Genomic DNA, 8802 nt, shown 5'->3' on the forward strand with positions numbered 1-8802 from the left:
CAGGAGAGATGCTTGTTTTGAAGCTCAGATAGAAACACAACAGATAAAAACATCCCCCAAAAGTGTAACATCCATCACAACTGGCTGATAAATCTCTACTGCAGGCTGTATTCTCTTACATTTTACTCTGATAAATTCTCTGTACTAGGTTGTCCAGAATACTCACAATATGATTTTACTCTTTGCAATTATATCTAAAATGAGTGCCAAAGCAATTAACAGAAAACAACAAAGCTAACATAACTTATTGGACCAATTCATGAACAGGTTATTTGGGCAGAACCTGTTTTTTCCAGTCATTTCTCTTATTTGCATGCCAATGCCTACAACACACAGAACCAGACTAGCAAGAGTTAAGCTAAGCACAGCATGCAAAGTCAGAAAGTTCTAAGAGCTTCTGGTATCTTCTAATCACAGGGATACCATTTAGGTTCCTCTGAAATACGCTCTGCACCTTAGTGATGTTGTAAAACCATCCACAAACAGGTTAAACAAGGTAATAGGCTGTCTGATAACACAATTTAGAAATGCAGATACCAAGGGCGAAATAAAAATACCATATTTGTCCCAAGAAACAAACCCCAAAACCTGAACAGGTAAGGGACAGGTACATAACTCACTCCTACTCACAGAGGCACAAAGTTGTGTTTGTATTCTGTTATTGAAAGGTCTCACCAGTGTTGCACAACTAGTCAAAAGCAGATTACTCACCAAAACTCCTTCAAGTTCTTGTGATTTATCAGGAAAGGTTCACACATTTCTGTATGGCTGATGACCATGGACAGCCCTTTCTTAGAGGGCACGAGGATGTTTTGCAAAGGCAACAGAAGAACAAAGCACACAGCTGCAATAAATGCTGCAGAGACACAAGCAAATACCTGCACCAGGTCCACAGCACACCTTGCAACAGGCTCTACACAGAGGAGGGAATGACTGGCAGTGTTCCACAAGTACCTCTGTCCCAGGCAGAGGGAGCAAACAGAAAGGGCTGTTCCTACACCCGCCGGGCACCCCACCAGTCCCAGCAGGTCTCACAGATCCCGAGGGGCTGGCTCTGAGGAGAGACCGTGTTGCTCCCTGTGATCTCCACAGCCCTGCTGCAGAACTAACTGTTCCCACCACCCACGCCACGGTGACAGCAAGGGCCCCGTGGAGGAGAACAAAGTCACACCGTACCTGTCCGTCACCTGGCTATGAACAAGGCCAAAACAAGTGCTCTGTCAAGCCCAGCACTGAGCCTGTAACTCGACAGCAATGGGTATCAGGTGATCTGGCCTCTGGTGACACACTCTGCCTTCAAAAGCTTAACTCTGAGCAGCTCGGAGGGTCCCGTAGAGGTGACAGTCCCCAGCAGAAGGTGGTACAGGGAACACTTCTGCATAGAGATAGCATCAATAAGACCAGACTTTGCACGGTTCTCACCTATTTTAAACCATTTCCTCCCACTTGAATCTATTTTTAAAACCAGGACAACAGAAGTGCAAGACTTTGCAAATCACTCCATAAAGTCTCTCGTCTGATCAACGCTCTCTGTGACGCACGCGTGAGGATCACATGCTGAGAGATCCACACACTGCTTGGGAAGAGAGGTTCCACCACTACAGCTTCTCTCTGAACCCAAAGGGGTGGAGATCCACTGCCTGCTGAGCAAAGGCTGCTCCCTCCTCTCCTGTATGCCAGGTGAGCTGTGGAGGTGACCTGTAATGCTTGTCCATAACCACTTCCCTTCCTTACAGCCCTGTCAAGTACTAGACATTGATGTTTCCTCTGCTATTTATCTGGAAAGGTTCAGAATCCCTCAAATCTGTCACCACATATGCTTGCTCCTCTTCAAATTCCATTCCTCAATGGAAAAAAATTATGTCTGTGTCACTAAACTCCAGGAACCTTGGAACTTTTACACCAATTAAAGAATCCCGAACACAAGTACCTGTTCAAAACAACCTCTAAGAGTTTAAACATGAAATAATATGACTTAGTTAATTCAACATAAGTTACTCCAAAATAAACTTGTTCTTCTATGTTACTCCTCAACAAAGCCCCAACTGGTTAACCCAAAGACACTCCTCCTTAAAGAAACATTTACATTTCTATAGGAGGGTGAGCATGTAGAGCTGGACTGGCTAATTGGACTGGAATGTGGTTCAGCAAGATCAGCTCTGAAGCCTGGCTGGCCAGCTACACCTGCAGCATCCTATTCCTCGGGACCTGAAGATAAAATTTCACACCAGGCAGCACTTCTGGAAAGCCACCACTTTGCTGACACCATCCTTACTACCTTTACAAATCCTGCTTTTTTTCCACTCTTAAGGCACATGCTCTAGCTCTTGAGAATCACAGAACCATTAAGGTTGGAAAAGACCTCCAAGTTCATCAAGTCCAGCCATCAACCCAACACTACCACAACCACTAAACCACGTCCTGAAGTACCACAGCTACAGGTCTTTTGAACCCCTCCAGGGCTGGGGACTCCACCACCTCCCTGTGCAGCCTGGGCCAACCCCTCACCACTCTTGCAGTCAAAAAAAAAACCTGAAAATACTTCAGCAGCATGAGCAGGAAGGGTGTCAGCAGCTCAATGCACTGGAACTAGAGTGCCACCAAAGAATTAACCAGCTAGCACACCTACCAGCTTTCTCACAGGCCTAACAAGGTTATGTTGGAGGTGTACTTCCAGAGCAAATTTTAAAATAAACTAAATTTATTCACTTGAAAGGAGAATACTTGTAAGCAAGAAAAAAAAAAAAAAAAAAAAGAAAAACACACATGGAAAAAATGAAGTCACTTGAGGCTCTCCTCACAAAAAAAGAAGAAAAAAAAAAAAGAAAACTTTCTGTCAAATCTCACATGACAGGAATACTGTACAAGAGTTGCCAGGCTGAGGAAGAGAAGGGGCATATCCCACAAACTCTGAACAGACAGACAGTTTTCAGGTATTTGCTTTTCTTTAATAGGTCAAAAGGGCACAAGCTCAATTTAACTGAAATATTATTAACAGAACTTAAAATGAGCTCAGTAAGAAGGAAAAAGCATTCCATGCCCTGTTTAATCCACCCAACAGCATATGTTAATAAAGAGCAACAATTTTATTAGCTTGCTGTCCTGGGTTCAGGATGCACCTTCTGTCCTGACAGGGACTCCAAAAAAAGCCAGTAGAACATACACACCCTTAACACTAAAAATAATAAAGTGGAAAAAAAAGAAGGACAACAAAAAACACCAACAGTCTGCAGCATGAGTGGTGGAATAAGAGCCAACCCTCCCTTCTCTTGACCTGCCAGCTGAACTAAAATATAGCTGTAGTACTTCAAGGGACAGAAATAAATAGCTTGAACTAGAAAATAAATATTCATGTGGTTTTGCTTCACACACACCTCCTGGAAGCATCAAACTGCAGCATTTCATCTCTGAATGAAAGCTTCAGCAAGGATGAATCTTAATTGACTCATGAAATTAGGTTACCAACAACACTGGATCTAAAACATCTATAGAAATTACCCAAGAAGTCAATTTAATTGGTAATTTAGCTACCTGCTGTAATTATTATGCACTTAAAATCTCTTCAGCTAGAGAACGGCTACAGAGGTGGCAGAACCCAGAAGGGGATTTTATTTACCAAGTGAGATTTGTTTCTTACTCCAGAGTTTGAACCCAACAGCATCTTCCACCAAGATGTCTTGGCAAGATGAAACTTGCTCTGCATCCACAGTAGAAGGACAACTTCTGCTGAAGCACAGAGGGGCTGAGTGAAAAGGACCAGCTTTCTGATTCTCTCCCACACCCCATGGAGGGGGGACCTGTAGGGGACTCAGCTGCCTGCTGGGCTCAACCCCCAACACAAACAAAGCACCAAAGCATCCTCACACACTGCTAAAGCACTTGAAACTATGGTGGCAGCAAACTGACCACCTGAAAATTCAGCTTGAGCCAAACAGAATTGTAGAAGAAAGTATCATGTTCTGTTCTCTCAGGAATACTGATTTTTTGATGATACTTCACATGAATTTGAGCCAACTGAAATGCTTGAAGTCTGGTTTGCAACTGAGTTCAGGCTACAGAACTTGTTTCTGCATCAGAACAAGCCACAATAATTGTCCCACACACCAAGCACTGCCCCCAGCACAAAGCTATGGTGCTGCTATCAGAAATACTACTTATTTAACTGGACAGAAACTCCCTCACAGTGCTCCAGCACCTACAGAACTGATGGCTACCCCCAGTTTCACTGCAGCCAAAATTTCTGTTCTACAGCAAAGGATTCTTGTACCAAACCTAACAAATCAACAAAGATCAAGACCAATGAAACATCATTCCAGCAGATTAGTATTTTCTGATGCAAAACACTTCACTGAAATTCTCACAGAATTCTGTAAACATTCTCCTTTTTTAACACTACTTCAATATTTGAGATATTTTTCAAGCTGAGAGGATCTGGCAAAGCATTCTTTGGACTTTGCAGCCCAGAGTTAGAAACCATTTCATTGCCCACAACTGTAAAAGATTGTGCCTTCTCCACCCATGCTGCCCAATGCTAGGTTTGATCACAACTGATCAACCAGCTCATTTCTAGCCAATGTTGAAAAAAAATCAGTAATTCAATACTGTGTTGTAAAACTGGTTACTTCTGAGTAGTTTCCTGAGGATTTATCTTATTTGCAAGAGACAAGGTGGGAAGTAATCACTAAGTCCAAGCACCATGGCTTTGGACTCAAATGTCAGTAGATATATATCATTTATGAACACTTCTCTTTGAACCAAAACTTACTTAGAAGGTCAAAAGAAGTGTGCTTGAGTATTTCTCATCGTATTGTACCCACCCCTACAAACTCATCACTGAAGTTTACAAACGTGAAGACAATTACAGGATGTAACATCACCGGAGATAACCCCCAGGGCAGTGAAAATAGCTACAGGTTTAACTTTCCAGATCTTCCTCCTCAAAGGCACTTTTAAGCTTTGTCTCAGGTCCCTTTCTCCCTCAGCAGGTGTAGCTCTATATTTATTCTGCACAAGGTTATCTTACTGATCATTTTCATGGAGATTCTTAAACAGTTATGACAGTAATCACATTGCAAATAAAGCAGGACAACAGCTGACTGAGTGCAAAGCCCCACAGCCTAAGAAACTATTTTTATGCCTACCAACAAGTCCTCACACACTCCAACTCTGCAGCACAAGCTCACTCACACAGCTAACACAGTATTTGTTAAGGGCTTGAAGATGATTGCACAAATTTGCAGAAGCTTTAGAAAGTCAGAGTTTCTGCTCTGGCTGAATTTCTTTTAAAGCTACACTTAGAACATACACCAGAGGGATTCCAGTGTAAGGGTGACACTATGTTTATTGTTGTCAAGAGTTTTCTAAAAATTAAAAATAAAAAAAAGGTAAAACTTTGATAAACTTTGACTTCTAAAGACAGGACAAATGCTGCTATTTAGAGCTCAGTTTAGAAAAGAATCCACCTACCTCTCTGCTTGGTAATATTAACCCACTTGGAGAATAAAACAGTTGCACAGCACTTAGATTACGTTCAGGACAAAGCAGGACCATGTAAATAAAGTTATCTGCATCTCTAAAGATAGGAAGCATTTTTGTTTCACTATGAGCCAGCTGTTCCAGTGTCATTGACATTGTGCAAACCTTGGACAGAACACATGCACAGGGAGAAGTTCTGGTCTCACAAAGCTCTCCCTTCCTCCAGTGAACAAACATGCTGCTAAACAGACCATTGAATCAAACGACAGTGAGATACATTAACAGATGCTTTTGGGAGCCCTAAAAAAACTGACTCGGAGTAAAAACGACACTAGTAAAAATATATTGAAGTTATTCATTCATGAAAACACATTTCTTGACAAACATCATAAACGTGCAAACCTCTGTGTGATGCCCCAGAGGTTCAGAGCATCCCAAGAGCCACAACCCTCATCTCATCTAAAACTGAACAGAACTGAGCTCGGAGAGGAAGGGCTCAGATCAAGATTTCCATTCAGTCTAACTGAGCACACACATTACAAGTCCAACAGAGCAAAATACAGTTTAAATTTTGGACTGTAAAACCAAGGGGGCCTAGACTAAAAGGTCCAGATGTATTTCTGCAGCTGCAGACACAATTCACCTTTTGTGCACGCTCCAAACAGACTCCTAAACAATCACAGGAAGACAACACTGTCCAGCCTCCTGCATGTTCTGAATGGAGGGCTGCTGTCATTTACTCAAAAATCTGTCTCATTAAATTACGTGCATAATAAAATACACTGAAATAATCTAAAGGATCTGTCTAGACCAGCAAAAGAATTTCCAGCTGTAATGGTATTAAAGAAAATAAATCAAGTTTAAGTAAGCTTAGTCTATTCTTGTAAGTTATTGATCCTTAAAATGAAGACATTATCTTTGTGCACTGAATTGAGAATAAACTTTTGAAGAGTATAACTGAAAGTAATGGAAAGCCACATCTGACACATTCTAATTGCTTACTGCTCTCATGGGACTTGCTACTACGGCCCTTTAAGAATACAAAGTAAATAATTACACCCTCAAACATTCTTCTACGTGGTAATTATTAACAATTTGAGGACTGAGATAATGTATTCTTTAATTCCATGTTCTATCGTGACCTATTCCATAAAATAATAACAAATATAAAAGAATGGACAGAATATAACCTATATTGTTTTGCAAGTGGAAATACATCAAGGTCTCTTCTTTCCCAAAGAGGCAGGGACAGGGTGAGCAACTTTTTTGCTACTCTCACTTCCCAAATTTTTCAGGTAGGTGGAGATGCTCCTGTGATCAGTTACATATTCAAACTCAGCAAAAACACTGCAGATGTCAAACACTTCCTATTTAGTGGACATCTGGTTTCGTGCATTTCTTCCAAAAAAATGTAAGCAAACCAAACATTTTTGTTGTTTCACACAGAACAGACCCAACACTAAGCATTCTAAAACATCCTATCAGCATCAAATACACACATTTCTTGTATCTTTGTGACTCAGGTGGTACCACTGAGTGAAAGACTAGAGAAAATTCCAACTTGTAAAGGGCAGCTCCAGTTATCCAGCAGCACGATGTAACATCACATTGGTCAAGGACAAGTTACTTCAAATCCCAAAGCCAATGAATTACCTGCTTCAGTATTCAGTCTGCTTGCCTGAGACTCTTGCATTTCAAACAACAAAATCATCTGACTGGCACTACAGTCAAGATACAAATACAGCCAGTATACAAACAAAACTACACCTTTATCAAAGCAATAAAGCAAGATTGGTACATCTTCCAGCCAACACCAAAACACCAGCAAGTGAGGCTTTCCACCTTTGTGCTAGGTCAGCATGTGTGGAGTTCACACAGTACAATTCATAAGAAAGACTGAAAGAAACACCAATTTCAATCATAAGACCTGTCAGCTTAAGCAAATAGGTACTTTAGAAAGCAGTATCAGTATTAACACTGACTTAAAGAAACCCTCCAACAGTGAAAATCACCCTCTGTGACCAGTTACAAACGCAGCCTTTGCATAGCTGGTAGCAAGCCCCTAGTGACACAAACCACACTTGTTTTCAGTGTTGCCTCAACTGAAACCTTGAACCTATCTCCTCTTCAACTGCTCACAGGCCTTGTTGTCTAATCAGCATTTTCTGTCCTGAATCTTTGCCTTCTAAGATTATATTGGCAGGGCTGAAGAGCTGGTTTTGGAGAAACACGGTGTGTTTATTCCTGGGCAGCAGATGCTTCGGTGTTTCCTCCCAAGCACCACTCCCTGAAGTGACAAGTTCATTATAAGGTGCTTCTGGAAAGCAACATTAAAAATCACTCCCCATCTTATCCCAGAATGCCCTCAAATTTCTGTCACGTGGCCAAATATCAGTATGACTTGACAACTATTTTAAGAAAAGCTCTGTTTACAGTAACTGAAAGCCCAGGGGGTTACTTAGGGGGAAATCACTGCTCGGAATTTCTTGCTTCCATGCTAGTTTAGCCAGTTCTCCTGCTTCCATCCCACGGCGCAGCGCTTTCTGTTTGGAAGTTACCCAAGTCACTGCTTCCAGAAACTGCCCTGAGGTTTTAGAAGTCCCAGAGCATACTGGTATGAAGATCATTAATACATGTGGTTGCCCCCAGTGGAACGTGGAGTCACTGAACTTTGGAAGGTTAAGTTGGAAGGAAACAAATGTATTTTTTTTCTTGCCTGCATAAGCTTTAAAAAAGGAAACGCCAGGAGTGGTACAGTAACAGTGATCTACACTGCCCAGCCACATCTCCTTTTTACTTCCCCCTTGAGAAATCTTAAAGGAAGGCTACGGATTTTAATTGAGAAAAATTCGCACTAAATGAAAGCAGTATCTGCCTGCATTCTACCTGCTCTGGCAGACACTTCTGCGGGGAAACAGGAGGCTACAGCAGACGTGAAACACAGAAGGAGATTTCAAACCCGGATCTGAAATTGTGGCCTGCGAGTGCTGCAGAGCAATAAACGCCTCCAAAAGGCGTCCTGAACCCAAACAGACAGACAGCACAAACATCAGTAACACCCAAATTAAATAACGGCAACATAACTTATACCTTTGTCACCATGCAGAGGTTCTGGTGGCATGTTATTTAAAAAAAAGCCTTTTTTCCTGCTATTTTTCCCATCTCGCTCGTCCCCCTTTCAGGAGCTCTGGAAGAGAAACACGGAGCAGGTCACTGAAGAACAGCACACCGAGACAAATCCTAACTGCGCGCCGCGCTTCGGCTGCGGCCTAACCGGCTCCGGTGCGGAGCTGGACCGAGCTCCGCGCGGCTGCCCCGGGGCCGGAT

The 8802-nt window shown here is 42.2% G+C and overlaps 1 protein-coding gene across 1 annotated transcript in view; it reads right to left on the minus strand.

The window, feature by feature from the left end:
* Window positions 1–8661, minus strand: part of LOC103777067 (oxysterol-binding protein-related protein 2-like) — a 33015-nt gene extending 24354 nt beyond the window's left edge. The window contains 1 exon segment of the mRNA XM_008944604.1: window positions 8566–8661. The gene's annotated coding sequence lies outside the window, so the exon portion shown is untranslated.
* Between the last annotated feature and the right edge of the window lie 141 nt (window positions 8662–8802).

This window comes from Merops nubicus, unplaced genomic scaffold (assembly GCF_000691845.1).
Source record: "Merops nubicus isolate BGI_N331 unplaced genomic scaffold, ASM69184v1 scaffold48587, whole genome shotgun sequence".
NCBI lineage: Eukaryota > Metazoa > Chordata > Aves > Coraciiformes > Meropidae > Merops > Merops nubicus.